General features: G+C 49.2%; 1 long non-coding RNA gene across 1 annotated transcript in view; it reads left to right on the top strand.

The window, feature by feature from the left end:
• Positions 1–1,888: 1,888 nt before the first annotated feature.
• The window catches only part of LOC140409541 (uncharacterized), a 77,632-nt gene continuing 62,543 nt past the window's right edge, over positions 1,889–16,977 (top strand). Inside the window, exons 1-2 of the long non-coding RNA XR_011940381.1 lie at positions 1,889–1,951; positions 2,081–2,153. This is a non-coding gene — a long non-coding RNA (uncharacterized lncRNA). The remainder of the gene's footprint in view (positions 1,952–2,080; positions 2,154–16,977) is intronic.

A 16,977-nucleotide genomic window follows, 5' to 3' on the forward strand; every position in this document is an offset into this window, starting at 1 on the left:
AATGGGCCCAAAGTAGCTGCAAGCAACAAACCATCTTTGATGGTTTGTCAGATAGTGTGATGTTAGCTGGGTGACATTGAGGACAATTATGAAGGGACCAATTACTTGGCTCAAGGTGCTAAACATTTTTAGGACTGATCTTCCTTCCTCACCACCCCCACTTTTCTGGGCCCTCTGTTCCTAGGCTTCAGAACTTGACAGGCAGCCAGCAGGGCCTAGTGCTAATGAAAGAGGGGGAAAAAGTTGAGATGCTGTTATAGGCCTCAAAGTGCTGAAGAACGGTTGGGACCTAAAATAAAATTCTTAGAGCAATTCTTTGGGTTGCGAAGGCAATCCTGAAAATGAGACATGTCAGAGCATGATGTTTTTTAGGCATTTTAGTGTCGGGTCATCAAGCTTAACACAATAAGTTCAACTCTCTGTATCCCCACAGAAAAGTTCCAGAAATCCTGAGACAGTATTAAAGGGGCAATAGCGAGTGAAGCTGCTGTTTCTAAGAGGACAGAGTCTCGAACGGGATTCCTCTTAGGTTTTTAGGTGGACATGCAAAGTACAGATGCCCAGGATATTTAGGCAGGAGAAGATGAAGCACAGAAGTGGAATTGCTGCAAATAAGGAGGCAAAGCTATGGGACAAGCATATCATGCACAAGTCATATGGGAGGTGGCCAATTAAAAATCTTCCTCTGAACTTGTCATCCAATTAGGGCCAGTGGACTGGCTGAGGCAGATGGTAAGTCAGGAGTTGAGATGTGATGGCGGTCCGATCACCATATCTGCGGTGGGAGTGCAGCTTTAGTGATTGGGACACAAGTGGAATGAATAAGAAGAAAGAGAAAAGGTTGAAGGCACTGTAAGATTTTCCTTTGATCTGATCACTTTGATAGTGATAGCAGCCTCCTTCGGAGGCTGTGGCCTGCCAGCCCCGTGGCTTGGGGTAATGACCTTCTTTCCTTTTTTTGGCAAGTATAGGTCAGATTACGTTCAAATGTCAAGCGACTGGGACCTCCTGCTGTGCACTGACCTCCTGCAAACTGCCACACTGCAGGGGTCTCAGTCACCTCTCGCAAGATTGGAAGGCAAGATAAAAATCTCTATTGATTATCTCAACGGCCTCACTAGCTTCCCCCTCCAGTGTAGTGACCATTCTGCCACCACTCTGAAGCCACCTCCAGTACAAGTGCAAGGGGGAGGGAACACATCAAGGAGTCAGTCCAAAGCATTCTTTCGCCATTTTCCTGTCCCCACCATCTTGAAACCCACCTCCAAGGACCTGGAAAAATTCCCCCCAAAGTAACTAAAATGTTGCGCGACAGTACCCTAGTTTCCCTAGGATAATTGAACGGTTCCCAACCTTTCCTTTTACGTGGACCAGAAATCATCATCAAAAGCTTTTGCGGACCACAACTTAACACAAGCAATTTTAAACACTTTTTACACATCCCACAACTGACAGGGTTTAAATTTATATATCAACGGGCATTAAAAGCGCAGGTACTTCTAATGATGCACACAAAAATACATTTATATTACTCAGGGATGTTTGGGTGAAGCAAATTACATTCCAAATAATAATGTAACATCGAATATGATACATATGAGGTACACATAATTGTCTTTTGTTTTCCAACAGACCACCTGCCACTCTCAGGTTGGGAACCACTGGGTTCATTCATGATTCTGGAACCTATTGCTGTGGGCTTCAGAAAATATTGACTGTTGACACATATTCAGAACTGTGCACCATTGACAGCAGCTAATTTTGTATTTTGTATTTATGATAAGTAACTCAAAGCTCAAGTTAATTCAAAGCAGGAGTTTCAGGTTGGTTGGTTAATTAACTCCTCTCCCTATTAAATTCTCCTTTTGGATGGTTGTAAAAGGCCCAAGTTTAGAATTAATGTTTTAACACTCCTGTATGAACTCTGCATAAGTTGTGGTTTGGATAACTAGTAAGTGGCAGCTGCTGCTCATTTTCTGACATCTGAGGTGCAACTTTACGCCTGTCTTTAAAATCACCACAATAACTTACTGTATCTTTGTTAAATACTACTTCACCTGTCTTGCTCTCAATGACTCAGGTTTCCAGCCAGATCAGAAAACAACGATGTGACATTTCTGCTCCAGTGGAAATGGTGCTGTGAATGTGGAAAGGTAGGAATTGTTACAGAGGCTAAATGTGTAGAGACGATGTGACAAGGGTCCCTGCATAAATTTCCAACTCCTCAGACACCAGTGATGGCAAGGAGAAAAAAATTCTTCCATAAATATTGCGCTGCACACTTTTTATATACTTAGAGGAATTCATAAATGGAACACTACTTTTTGTTGTTGTTGTTGAGAAAATGCATTCATTCTTGACAAGGAAATATATAATAATTGAATCATAATTAAAAGGGGCGATTTTGCACCCATGTTTGCACAAAACCCTGAGAAATTTGGGAAACAGGATTCTTGCTGGTGAAGTCTCATTTCCCAAGTTCCCCCACCCCTCGCTGGTGATGTAACAAAGTGGCATATTATCAAAGGGCTTCCCAGCCACATGATTCTTCCCCCCACCCCATGTAGAGGAAAACCCGCCAGTGATGCCAAGCTAAGTATGGCCCTGGGGGGTGGGGGGTGGGCATGCCCATTCAGTGCCCTGACATTTCCCATGGTACTGCCCCTGGCACAGGGTGGCAATGCTCCCTGACAGTGTAAACCTGGCAGAACCAACCTCTGCCAAGGGCAGTGCCATGGATGGGCCCCCTGGGGAGCCCCATGGTGAAGTTCCCCTTATGTGTGTTGAGGGGGAGGGACGATACCGGTGAGGCGGCGGGAGTGCCCCTGACATTTCCGTGAGTGTGGGGATGATGAGAGTGGAGGATGGGGGCAAAAAGTGCCTCTGATACTACCGTGATGGTGGTGGTGATGGGGGGGGAGATGACTTGGAGGTGGAGAGAGCCCATGATATTGCCGTGGTGGTGGTGGTGTTGGGGTGGGGGTGTCACCTGAATGTTTGTAGACGAGTTCCTGCATGCCCATGGGGAGGAGGTGGTGTGTGTGTGTGGGGTGGGGGGGGGGGGGGGGGGGGGATGCTGCGGCGGTGGAGTATATTTTCAGCACACATCGGGTCGCCCTTTAAAGGTGATGCCCCAATGCTGGTAACTTTGTAATATTGCTGGCAGTTTAATGTTCAACGTCTGGAGGCTGTGTGTTTGTTAGCCACAGCCCCTTTTGTTTGAGGACGGAGTCCGGAAAGGGGTGCTCACTTGCTCTTCCGCCATGACCTGCAGCTGGGAGCTGCTAATAGAGGAGGAAGCGCGGGTTGGCTCAGACACTGGCAACCTCATTATGCTGTTGCCTGTTTCCTGTTTGGAGGCCATATGTTTGTCAGCCGCAGCCTCTGTGTCTGTGGCAGGAGTCCGGAATGGGGTGCTCTCCCTCTCTTCCGCCATGCTATGTGTCAGTGTGACTTTCCGGTTGGTGTGCTGCTGGGAGCTGCGGGAGGGGGAGGGAGCGGCGGATTGATTTGGATGCTGGTACCTTCCTTGTACTGTTGTTTGGTTCTTGTTTAATGTGTATTTGGTTTTTTTGTGCAATTTGCGCTGTTAAGGTTTTACGTTTGTACTGATGCTTTGTTATGCATGGGTGCCTGTGTGTATAGCATGGTGCCGTTTCCTTGTACTTTTATGGTTATTGTGATATGTGAACTATTATTAAACTAAATGGATTCCTGTGGGTAGCGTGCCATGTAGCATGTGGGGGTTAGTGCCTCACATCCCAATCAGACCATGATGCTTGGGCACTGTGCCTGAGCACTGCAGGAAGCAACATCATGGATGCAGCGTCCAACATCCTATCATCCAGGGGCTGAGCCCCAGCACCTGGGACGTCCCTGCGACCAGAGGATGGGCGTGTGCACTGGTGAGGGGACCAGTGCCTGGTCCAGGTAACGTTATGTGTGGGTGTTGGGGGTACAGGGTGTGTGGTCCGGTGACCAGGGGCTGGAGTGTCAAATGGAGGGGATGTGGTGCGGGGGGGAGGAAGACTGAGGGGAGGGGGGTGGCAATGGCTGGTTCCAGGGTGGAGGACACCGCTGATTGACAGTCTCACACCCTCTTAAATTCCTTACAGATATTACATGGAATGGCGGATATCTTGGACCCCGCAGATGCTGCCCTCGTGGTGCTGCTGGCAGGCCAGGCGGGCAGACGCTGGAGAGGGCAGTGGCAGCAGCATCGACCGAGGTTCGAGGCGGTGGCCCATGTTCAGGGCCCTGCCCCACACCCCAAGAACCCGGCCACCCGTCAGACCAGGGAGGTATCCAGAGGGGGAGGTCCGTGATGGCCCAAGGTGTACAGACACCGCTGGTTTTTTGAACAGATGACTGACAGCATGTGCCACAGGATGCTCAGCCTCAGCAAGGAGATGGTGTGGTACCTGTGCCATGTCCTCGCAGACTTGGCACCACATGCAGCAGGCGGATGCCCCACCCTGGTGGCCGTAAAGATCATAGCAGTCCTGAGCCTTTCGGCCTCAGGATCATTCCAGGGTTCAAGCCGGGACTTAGCGGCATATCACACAAGCTACAGCGCACCATTGCATCCGTGAGGTCACGGGTGCCCTGTTTGCCCGGGACTTTGACATGGATCAGGCCCAACAAGATGCACGGGCAGCAGGATTCTCCGCCAGGGCCAGGGGTAGGTAACAGATGAGTCCTACATTAACAGGAAGGGGCTCCACTGCCTGAACATCCAGCTCCAGTGTAACCACCACCTGAAGATCATGCACATGTGTGCATGCTTCCCTGGGAATGTGCACAACAGCTACATCCTGGGGCAGTCGGACATCCCCAGCCTCGTCGCGGAGCACCCCAGGATGCCGGTTGTCTCTTGGTGGATAAGCGTCACTAAGGACCTGGCTAATGATGCCAATACAGAGGCCAGTGACCAATGCAGAGACCCGATACAATCAGGCCCATGTGGTCACCCAGGCTGTCATTGACTGGTGCATCAGACTCCTCAAAATTCGGTTTCCATGCTACTATCGCTTTGGTGGTACACTGCAGTACACCTCCCAGAGGGGTGCCCACATTGTGGTGGTCTACTGTGCTTTCCACAACCTGGCACAGCAGTGTAGCGACATGCAGAAGGTAGAGGGGGAGGAATATGTGACCACCTCCGAGGAGGAGGACAAGGAGATGCCAGACCAGGAGGGGCTGGAGGATGAGCCTGGGGGATCCGCAGTATCAGCCCGAGGACAGAGGGCAGGTGGTAGTGGTGAGGGTCCGGCAAGCCAGGAGGGCCAAGGAGGCCTTCATCCTTGCCCTCTTCACGTAGGACATGGCCTAGTCGGTCATCCCCAAACCATCCCCCCTTCCGCCCCTGCAACTCCTCCCCCACTCCACCTCGCTCCCCCTCCCTTCCCCCTCCCCTACCACCCTCCCTTCCCCCTCCCCTCACCCATTCCCGCCTCCCCTCACTGTTCCACCCTCCCAGGATCTGTGGGGTATCACCTTAGGGTGCTCAGCCTGTGATGGCACTGTCAGCAGGTCACTGTCGAAGGTGGGGGGTGGGGGGGTAATGAAAGCCTGCTGTGAGCAGAGAGATGGCGCTCCTCAATTTATGTCATCGTCTGCCACCTGCCTGTCTGCTGAGTGCTCGCTGACACCCATCACCTGCACGTGGTGTGCCTGGTAGGTGGGGGAGGCGAAATCAAGGACCTCCATGCCAGGGGGGGCTGGGCAGGGATTGGAGGTCAGCGAAAGAAAGTGCCAGAGGCCTCAAATTTCTCGGGTGCGATGTTATTTAATGCTGTAGATATAAGTCCCCAACAGACCCTAGCCCCCGATGATGTTGCCCCACCTTACCCACCCCTCCCGAATCTTCCCATCATACCTTTCCTCCCTCACCCCACCCTTCCACCATTACCCCTCTTACCCCCCAGTGCCCTCTCAGTGATCCTCAACCTTCCTCGCCTTCCGTGCTCTACTGTTGCTCCTCAGTGACTGGGACATGCTCTGGAGTGCCCCAGCAATGCCGAGCTGTGACTGGGATAGCTCCCCCAGTGACCGGAGCATGTTCAGGAAAGCCTCGGCAATAAAGATTGTAGACTTCCAGTTAACACAAATACTTTATTCAATGGGTTCATTCTGTTTCCAGAGCTTAACTAGATATAATACAGTCAAGAGGTATGACCAGTGAAGCTAAGGTAAGCTGCCTATGCTGACTGTCTCTGTCTGCTGCTGCTGCTCACTAGCCCTGTGCTTCCGAAAGAGGCGGATCCTCCCTTGGGCTGGACCCTTTATACCCGTCTCTGATGCTGCTCTCTAGTGATGCTGTGGCTGTTACATCTGTCTGTAGTCCCTGGTGTATGTGCAGATGAATGCACAGATGTACAGATCACTACATCCCCCCCCCCCTTTCATTGGACATGTTTTCCAGACTGGCCTCAAGAAAACTGTACATAACAAGTGGTGAGAATGTGTAAATCTGCACATTGTGAAAATGATAAAAGTAATACAGAAACAATTAACCGTGTTGTGAGTTCATCGTGAGAAATGTCCATATTCATTTTGTGCGTGTGTTGAAGTGTTGTTACAAATCTAGCCAGTCGGGTGCCTTACGGCTTCTGCTGGTGCGTCGTAATGGTGGTAGGAAGGATGATGGTTTGATGACATCAAGAGTACTGTCTGGTGTTGTGTGGCGAGGAACGTCCTGTGGACAAATGGACTCGGTCAAGTCCAGTGTGGGAAATACTGGCGTGGTAGGTCGAATCTCTAATAGATCCTGGCGGCTATGGTGAAAAAGTACTCCCGCAGACGATTTGACAGTGTAGGACCGCGGTGCCTCCTGCCTGATCACCGTGGCTGACTCAGACCATCCGCCTTCTGGGTCCCAGATTCTGATGGTGTCACCTATTGTCAGCGGTTTGAGTGGGATCGCATGTTGATCGTAGTATGGTATTTGTTTGGAGCATAGTGCCCACATGTCGTCGAGAACCGGGGTCTCAGAATTGCTTTGCCGGTAGGGTTGACCGGATGTCTCTGCCGAAGAGCATTTGCGCTGGCGACAGTTCTGAGCTCAATAGGGTTTCTCGGTACGATAACAGAGCTAGGTTGATGTCGGAACGTGACTCGGCTGCTTTGTTGGTGAGTCCTTTAATGATGTGGACACCTTTTTCCCCGTTCCATATTTTTGCAGGTAGCGATTCTGTGTCGCACCGTTGTCTGACCTCGACCTTTTTCCTGTATTTGTGGTATTGATTCTGTATGCCATCGTTCGTGAAAGCTGTTTTGCTTGTTTGTTCTGGAGCAGATGTGAATTTGTGAGATTCTTTATCATGCCATGGCATATTTGTAGTCTTGTCATTGTTTCGCAGTGTGCTGTGGCATTGTCCTTCACGTGCAGAGTTGTACCATGTTGCACAGGTCGTTGTTTCATTGTTGTTGTTTCTGTCGTTTCTGTCTTGGTTGTTTTCGTTGGCGTTCTTGTTGTTATCGTTCTTGTTGTTCTTTTTGTCGCGCTTGTTGATTCTGTTTTTGTTATTTTCGCTTTTATTCTTGTTCTTTTTCTTGTCGTGCTTGTTGTTTCTGGGATGCTTCTTGTTGCTTTTGTCGTTCTTGTTGTGCTGCATGTTGTTTTTGTTGTTGCTGTTGTTCTTGTTTCTGCTGTGCTTCTTGCGGTTTTTGTTGTTCTTGTTGCGCTCAATGAGTGTGCCATGTGGATGATTTGAGTCATTGTCACAGTTATTGGTGTCAGTGTCCTTTGTGGTATCTGCTACATTGAGTGTATCTTCTTGAGAATTCTGAGAATGATCTGATGTTGCATTGATGTTGGTGACATCAGTCATTTGTGGTGGATTTGATTCCTCTTCTTTGCTTACTTGGTACACCTCTTCTAGAGTCATTTCTGGTTCACTTGAATCATCATTGAGTTCTTGGTGCTCCTCTTTTGGAGTCATTTCAGGTTCATTTGAATCATCTGTGATCTCTTTGTGCTCCTTTTCTGGAGCCAAAATCTTCAAGATTTCAATTGACGTGGTCTCTCTGGACTCATGGGTGGCCGTCCTCTGATTATTGAGTGCTTCTGTGCAGACGAGCTGAGATATGTCAGTCTCGCTGTGATCCTGCACATCCTGTATGGGAATTGTGATTTCTTCGTCACTTGTCTCACATACAGTGGGTAGACATTCAGTGTCTTCTTCTGGTGGCTCAAATAAGCTTGATAGATCTTCATGGTCTTGTACATGCATGGCGTTTGCTATGGAGTATTTGCTTGCTTCCATTTTTGAGTCTGTCACCGAGCTGTCTGTGGAGGCTTGCGTCACTCTCTTTGTGGAGTCCTTCATCGCTTTCTCTGTGTAGTCTGTCATCGCTCTCTCTGTGGAGTCTGCCATTGCTCTCTCTGTGGAGTCTGTCATCGCTCTCTTTGTGGAGTCGTGCAGTGTTTTCGCTGTAGAGACAATCTGTGCTCTCTCAATGGAGTCGTTCTGTGCACTCTGTGTGGCATCGCCTTCATCTTGGGTATTGCTGTCATCCAATGTACTGACGATCTGCCATGGCACCATGGTATTGGATTCATCTACCATGAGAAGAGTCGTATTGAGTATTTCAACCATGTTGCTGATGCTGTGATCAGGATCTCTGAATAACTCAGCCATGTCTGAGCAGTATTGTGTGTATTGTTCGTTGGACAAATCATCGCTTTTTGTTTCGGAGTTGTGATCGTTCTCTTCATGTTCAATGAACAAATCATCTTCTTGTGTGGAGGCTGCGACCCTTCGTGGTGCGGGGACCACTCTCTGTTTCTTGACATCAGGCCGCAGTATAATCCTGCACTCACGAGTTGGGATGTCATATATGCTGGGCTGCAGATTCCCCATTCCGAAGAACTCATCGTCGGGGTCTTCACGGTACAACACCTCTAGTTGCGGTTCGGATTTGGTACTGGGGTAGCCATCTCCCAAGATGAAACCTTCGTCTGAGTCGTAGTCTACAAGGACCATATCATCTTCTAGGGCGGTGCAAACTGCTTGTTCCAGGGTGTTGTGAAAGTTATTTTCAACTGCTGGTGTAAGTTCGGGCATTGTTCTGTCTTTTGAGGCAAGAAAATTGGGTTTTGCAGCTTTAAATTTATTTTTGTTCATTTTCGTGCATTTCTCTTTTAAGTGGGCCTTGGTCCTCTGACGCCATGACGCTTGTGACGTCATGCGTAGGACTCGATTGCCCATGCGCACACCGGGTTTCCTGTACTGTGCCCTCTTTTCGCAACTGAGCATGTGCGGCTCCTTTCTCAAGATGGCTGCCGCTCAGAACCTCCGTCTTTCTCTGATTCAACCCTGCCTCCCCCTCGTGGTGAGTGTTCCCACCATTTTTACCGATTTTGTTTTCTAAATGATGATTCTGTGTTTGTAGAGACTCAAAGTACTGATTTTGTTTTTGTTCATAAGCAAGGCATTTTTGTAGACGATTTCTAGAGTTAGATATTTATTTTGTGAAAGTTCTTCCCTCAAATTTTTGTCAGATAGTCCAGAAATTAATTGATGCATTATCACAGTGTCTCTGAAATCAGCATAATCACAGCCTTGTGGTATTAACTTGAGATTTGTAATAAAATCAGAGATGGGCCCTCCGTTTCTCTAACAAGAGTTAAATCTTTGCAGCATCTCACCAGACTGACTGTTACAGCGTTCAGCAAATCTTTTGAGTATAACGTCTACTTTGGTGTTGTCCTCACCTTCAAAGTAATTAAAACAATTATAGATTTCTCTCGCTTCATGCCCTCCTGTTGAGAGTAGTAGGGCTATTTTCATTGCATCAGAGGCAGTGCTTAAATCATTAGCTGTGATAAATATTCGGAACAGCTGTTCAAACATTTTCCAGTTATAACTTAAATTACCGGTTGTTTCCAGCTGCCCTGGAGTTCCAACAAGTTCCATCGAATCAGTTAGTCGTCGAGGATCCATTTGCTGCAAAGTCTTCCACAGTCGAATATCCGGTTTAAGTTTTTCTTCTCTTGCTGGTGTCTAGCTAGCTTTCTGAAATCACTCCTGGTCTCATACGTTATTCTCTATGTCTGAATAAAGATTGTAGACTTCCAGTTAACACAAATACTTTATTCAATGGGTTTGTTCTGTTTCCAGAGCTTAACTGATAATATGAACTAATAATTATTAACTAGTATATATTAATTATTATAGTGAATAGTATAGTCAAGAGATATGACCAGTGAAGCTAAGGTAAACTGCCTATGCTGAGCTGTCTCTGTGTGCTGCTGCTCACTAGTCCTGTGCTTCTGAAAGAGGCGGATCCTCCCTTGCCTGGACCCTTTATACCTGTCTCTGATGCTGCCCTCCAGTGATGCTGTGGCTGTTACATCTGTCTGTAGTCCCTGGTGTATGTGCAGATGTATGTAAAGATGTACAGATCACTACAGCTACCACATTCAGAAACTTTTCCATTAAATCGCGCTCATAAGCGTGCACATTCCTAAACTACCTATATTTACCAGTGTGCCTTAAGAACAATGTTTTCTGCCTTTTTCGATTGCAAATTATTGCTTCAGGTTATTCAAGCTAACCAATGATTAAATAAAAATTTACATCACCACTTTACCAAACAAAATCTACCACTTAACCTCTGTTAAGTTTGGTTTAGTTTCCATGAGTGGGATGTGCTACAAATGCTGGACAAATGTTTTAGGAATTAATAGTTCAAAGGTTAGGGTTAAGGAGTTCATTAACCTGCAGTCATGGATTTCTACTCAGCATTCAAATGGATTTGCAGGCCTACGACAGGCTAAAGGTTAAGTGTGTGAGAACATTAATGGATTTCCTAGTAAATTAACTGTATCATTGAGTTGCCATATTGCCTGGGGCTGATAAAATAGTGAAATAAAAAAAATATAAAATGTTCTTTATTACCATCGATTCTGAAGAATAGAAGGATGTTTAATGAGGCTACATGACTCAAATACCCTCCGGGCATCATCAAGAAGGAGGAAGCGCTGGAGGCCAAACCAGGGCCTGTCACCAAGAGATGGCGGCGATCCCCAGTTCTTCAAAATCCTCCCCTCCTGATACCGACACAGCTCCGGGACAGGGTAGAACAGGGTGGCAACACCTGTGACACTAGGAAGTCAGCCGAGGCCTTTTGGCTCCAGGCTCTCCAGAGGACAACCGCCAAGGGCATCAAAGAGCACAGGGCGCGGAAAGCAGCAGGCTGCCTCCACCTTTGACGTGTGTCATGGGGACACACCTATATCAGTATACCATGTAAGATCAAGATCAAAGAGGAGCATTGAGTGGCCACTGATGGGGAGCAGGAGGTCACTATCTGTAGTTAGGGGAATGGAAATATCAAATGTTCATTATTAAAACATATATTACATTGACAAATGCAAAGCCTCTGTCATGTAAATCTTCACAGCAGGCCTGCCTGCACCCCCACCCCATGTTTCCCTCTGCTACCCCATCCCTCCACTCCCTGGGCACAGTGGTCCAAGATCATACACCCCCAATGCAGACCCCGTTCAGAGGATGGGTGTGAGCGCGCAGTCTGCAGAAAGACAGGAGTCAGACTGTTGCAGAAACTGAGGAGCACCAGAGCTTCCCTCACAGCGAGTGATCATCACTCTCCTGCCTTGAATATTGGCCCACTGACAGTGCCGACACAGGCCCATCACCCTGGAGTGATGTTACACAGATCCTCGGAGGGTGGAACAAGGTAGCCGGGGAGGGCGAGGGTGTGTGTGGGTGGGGCGGGGAATAGGGGGAAAGGGTTAGAGATGGGATGAGGGAAATGGGGGGAGGACGGAGGGAATAGGGGGAGAGGGAAGGAGATATGGTGGGGAGGGACTGGGCTGATGGACAAAGCCATGTCCTATGAAAATTGGGTGAGGATGAGGTCCTCCGTGCATGCCAGATCCTTGCCGTCGTCTTTTCCCCATCCTTCGGCTCCTCCTGCGGGTCCTCGCTGGGCTCGTCCACCACCCCCTTCTGGTCCACCTTCTCCTCAGAAGAGGCTGCATGTCCCTCTGCCTCCTACTCCTCTAGCATGTCACCCCACTGCTGTGCCATTTTGTGATGGGCGCAGCAGACCACCACAAAGCATGAGACCTCTAGGGGGTGTACTGTAGTGCACCACCACACCGGTCCAAGCATTGGAACCACATTCTGAACAGAGGATAAGCCTGAGAATGTGTTATCAATGCCATTCTCCATTCAAGTGCCACAGCTATGCAGGCCCTCCCACAGGGCCCAATCTCACTGGAACCAAATCCCGGCATCCACATATTCCACCAGCACTCAAGGTTCAGTTGAACATCCTTGACATCCAGCGTGTTTAACCCGCGGTGATGTGCAAGTTACATGCAGCACTCACTACACCAGCAAGAATAGCATCAACAATCTACAAAAGCATTTCTTCAATGGCGTTAGCAGGTGGCCCATTTGGAGCAATGTCATGCAGCAGGTCCCACAGCATCTTTTTGCTTCAAAGCAGATTGACTTCTTAACTTATACATCCCCCTGAGCTCAGTGTTTTAGGACCCAGATATCTTAGAAAAAATTGTCCTTTTCAGCTACAGAAAAGGAAGGAAACAGCAACAGCAGCCTCCAGGCATCTGCAGCAACCAGCAGGACCAAGCAGCAAACACAACCTGCAGATATTTTAGTTTATCAACAGTATCAAAATACAAAAGACAATACAATGAGGACACCAATCACTTGGTACCCAGAACTCACTCACCTGCCCTCTACCCCTAACCACTCGCCTCCCCCCATCCCCCAACTCGGCTGACATCAGCGGAAAGGTTTACCAGCCCAGCCCATCGGAAAAGGCCGCTCCACCATGGAGCACGGCGGAGGGAAGAGAGAAAACCATTCCACCCCTCCCAAGGGGGCACAGTGAGAGCGAGCAGCACAGACCACCGGAAAAGGTCACGCCGAAGGAGAGAGAACAGGTCCGCCACATTATGAACAAAGTCAAATACAGAGCAACCACCGAACGAAAACGCAAACAGGCAGGAAGATGACGAAGATACCAGCCGTACATCAAGGACGAAAACAAAAACAAAAAACAAATTACCCCCTCCCCCCCACCAAGGCTCCAGCAGCAGACCTACATTGGTGGAAAGGCACCCAATGTGTGTACAAGAAAGCAGGTTTGTGACTGCCAGTGTGCATGCATAAAGAGCATAGGTGTGAATGACTGCGGAAAAGATTACACCGACACGGGGCGCAGCGTAAGAAACAGAGGGAGGGAGAACACCCCACCCCTTCTCCAGCACTGGTATTTTGTCGGGGTCCAAGCTGTAAAAGCGAGAGGAGTCGCAGCAGACAAGCACACCACTGCCTGCAAAAGGGCAATACACTGCCAATGGTGCGAACATGACTCACACCACCCCCACAGCCCCTATAGTGTGCCTACATCTGTGGAAAGCTGCTTGGTCAGCCAACCATAGGAAGGTCTGACTGTCCTGGAGCATTGCGGACGAGGGAGATAGAGCGAAAACCACCTCTCCCTCTTCAGCACTGGCAGTGTCTTCCAGCGACTCACAGGCCACAGAAGCAGAAAGATAATCCGCGGTACATGGCATCCATCATACAATCTCCCTGCCCCACCCCCCCTCCCACCGTTCGAGGACCAGGCCATGGGAACACAGCGGGCATTAACAGGTGACCCACAGGTCCAGAACAGAACACACAGTCAACACACAAAACAGGGGACGGGATTCTCCCGCACTTGGCGCGATGGCCCTACGCCAGCGCCAAGAACGGTGCGAACCACTCCAGCGTTGGCCAGTGGCGGAAGGATTGGTGCCGTGCCAGCTGCCGCCAAAGGGCCGTCATGGTAACGCGCATTCGCAGAACCGCCGGCGTGTTTCCTGCGCATGCCGGCCATGGCGGAGCCCTACAGAGGCTGGCGTAGAGGGAAAGAGTGCCCCCACGGCACAGGCCCGCCTGCAGATCGGTGGGCCCTGCGGGGGCCCCCCTCAAGGACCCCGCTAGACGGCCGACAAGCCAGGTCCCGCCGTGTGGGACCATGTCCATTTCACGCCGGCGGGACTGGCCAGGAAACGACGGCCGCTCGGCCCATCGGGGCCCAGAGAATTGCTGGGGGTCCGCTGCCAATGGCCCCCGACTGGCGCGGCGTAAACCCCGACCCCGCCCGCAAACCGGCACCGGAGCATACTGCAGCCGGCATCGGAGCGGCGGGGCGGGATTCACCCACCCCGGATTCTCCAACCCAGCGGGGGTGGGTCAGAGAATCCCGCCCCAGACCTTTAAAAACATCTACAGACTGCTCGTGCAAGCCTCCAGATTCCTCAGGCCGGTAGTAGGTCCACCAAAATCCTCCCCTCGGCGCATTCCAGGTGAAAGAGACCAAAAGGCAACAACCTTCTTTCTTCCTCCCCTCTATCCAGAAAGCAGCAAGTATGCCCAAGGGGAAGAGGCAGCAGGCAAGCAAAAAAGGCAGCAGCAAACAAACTTTCAGCTGCAGCAGCCTCCAGGAATTTGCAAGTCACCAACAGGAGCAAGCAGCAAACACAACCTGCAGCTGTCAAGTGTTCTCACAACTAACAAAGCCAGTTCCTCATCAGCACTAGCCTTCAGCTGTGAAGCTAGAGGCTGCTAATAGTCAGAGGGAGTTATAGTGACCTTCAGCATAGAACAAAGAACAAAGAACAAAGAAAAGTACAGCACAGGAACAGGCCCTTCAGCCCTCCAAGCCCGTGCCGACCATGCTGCCCGACTAAACTCCAATCTTCTACACTTCCTGGGTCCGTATCCCTCTCTTCCCATCCTATTCATGTATTTGTCAAGACCCCCCTTAAACATCACTATCGTCCCTGCTTCCACAACCTCCTCCGGTAGCGGGTTCCAGGCACCCACTACCCTCTGTGTAAAAAACTTGCCTCGTACATCTCTAAACCTTGCCCCTCGCACCTTAAACCTATGCCCCCTAGTAATTGACCCCTCTACCCTGGGGAAAAGCCTCTGACTATCCACTCTGTCGATGCCCCTCATAATTTTGTAGACCTCTATCAGGTAGCCCCTCAACCTCCGTCGTTCCAGTGAGAACAAACCAAGTTTATTCAACCGCTCCTCATAGCTAATGCCCTCCATACCAGGCAACATTCAGGTAAATCTCTTCTGCACCCTCTCTAAAGCCTCCACATCCTTCTGGTAGTGTGGCGACAGAATTGAACACTATACTCCAAGTGTGGCCTAACTAAGGTTCTATATAGCTGCAACATGACTTGCCAATTCTTATACCCAATGCCCAGGCCAATGAAGGCAAGCCTTCTTGACTACCTTCTCCACCTGTGTTGCCCCTTTCAGTGACTTGTGGACCTGTACACCTAGATCTCTCTGACTTTTAATACTCTTGAGGGTTCTACCATTCACTGTATATTCCCTACCTGCATTAGACCTTCCAAAATGCATTACCTCACATTTTTCCGGATTAAACTCCATCTGCCATCTCTCCGCCCAAGTCTCCAAACAATCTAAATCCTGCTGTATCCTCTGACAGTCCTCATCGCTATCTGCAATTCCACCAACCTTTGTGTCGTCTGCAAACTTACTAATCAGACCAGTTACATTTTCCTCCAAATCATTTATATATACTACAAAGAGCAAAGGTCCCAGCACTGATCCCTGTGGAACACCACTGGTCACAGCCCTCCAATTAGAAAAGCATCCTTCCATTGCTACTCTCTTCCTTCTATGACCTAGCCAGTTCTGTATCCACCTTGCCAGCTCACCCCTGATCCTGTGTGACTTCACCTTTTGTACTAGTCTACCATGAGGGACCTTGTCAAAGGCCTTACTGAAGTCCATATAGACAACATCCACTGCCCTACCTGCATCAATCATCTTTGTGACCTCTTCGAAAAACTCTATCAAGTTAGTGAGACATGACCTCCCCTTCACAAAACTATGCTGCCTCTCACTAATATGTCCATTTACTTCCAAATGGGAGTAGATCCTGTCTCGACGAATTCTCTCCAGTAATTTCCCTACCACCGACGTAAGGCTCACTGGCCTGTAGTTCCTTAGACTATCCTTGCTACCCTTCTTAAACAGAGGAACAACATTGGCGATTCTCCAGTCCACCGGGACATCACCTGAAGCCAGTGAGGATCCAAAGATTTCTGTCAAGGCTTCAGCAATCTTTTCTCTAGCCTCCTTCAGTATTCTGGGGAAGATCCCATCAGGCCCTGGGGACTTATCTACCTTAATATTTTTAAGACGCCCAACACCTCGTCTTTTTGGATCTCAATGTGACCCAGGCTATCTACACACCCTTCTCCAGACTCAACATCTACCAATACCTTCTCTTTGGTGAATACTGATGCAAAGTATTCATTTAGTACCTCGCCCATTTCCTCTGGCTCCACACATAGATTCCCTTGCCTATCCTTCAGTGGGCCAACCCTTTCCCTGGCTACCCTCTTGCTTTTTATGTACGTGTAAAAAGCCTTGGGATTTTCCTTAACCCTATATGCCAATGACTTTTCCTGACCCCTTCTAGCCCTCCTGACTCCTTGCTTAAGTTCCTTCCTACTTTCCTTATATTCCACACAGGCTTCGTCTGACCCCAGCCTTTTAGCCCTGACAAATGCCTCCTTTTTCTTTTTGACGAGGCCTACAATATCTCTCTTAATCCAAGGTTCCCGAAAATTGCCGTATTTATCCTTCTTCCTCACAGGAACATGTCAGTCCTGAATTCCTTTCAACTGACACTTGAAAGCCTCCCACATGTCAGATGTTGATTTGCCCTCAAACATCCGCCCCCAATCTAGGTTCTTCAGTTCTCGCCTAATATTGTTATAATTAGCCTTCCCCCAGTTTAGCACATTCACCCTAGGACCACTCTTATCCTTGTCCACCAGCACTTTAAAACTTACTGAATTGTGGTCACTGTTCCCGAAATGCTCCCCTACTGAAACTTCTACCACCTGGCTGGGCTCATTCCCCAATACCAGGT

This window comes from Scyliorhinus torazame, chromosome 3, assembly GCF_047496885.1.
Source record: "Scyliorhinus torazame isolate Kashiwa2021f chromosome 3, sScyTor2.1, whole genome shotgun sequence".
Lineage (NCBI taxonomy): Eukaryota > Metazoa > Chordata > Chondrichthyes > Carcharhiniformes > Scyliorhinidae > Scyliorhinus > Scyliorhinus torazame.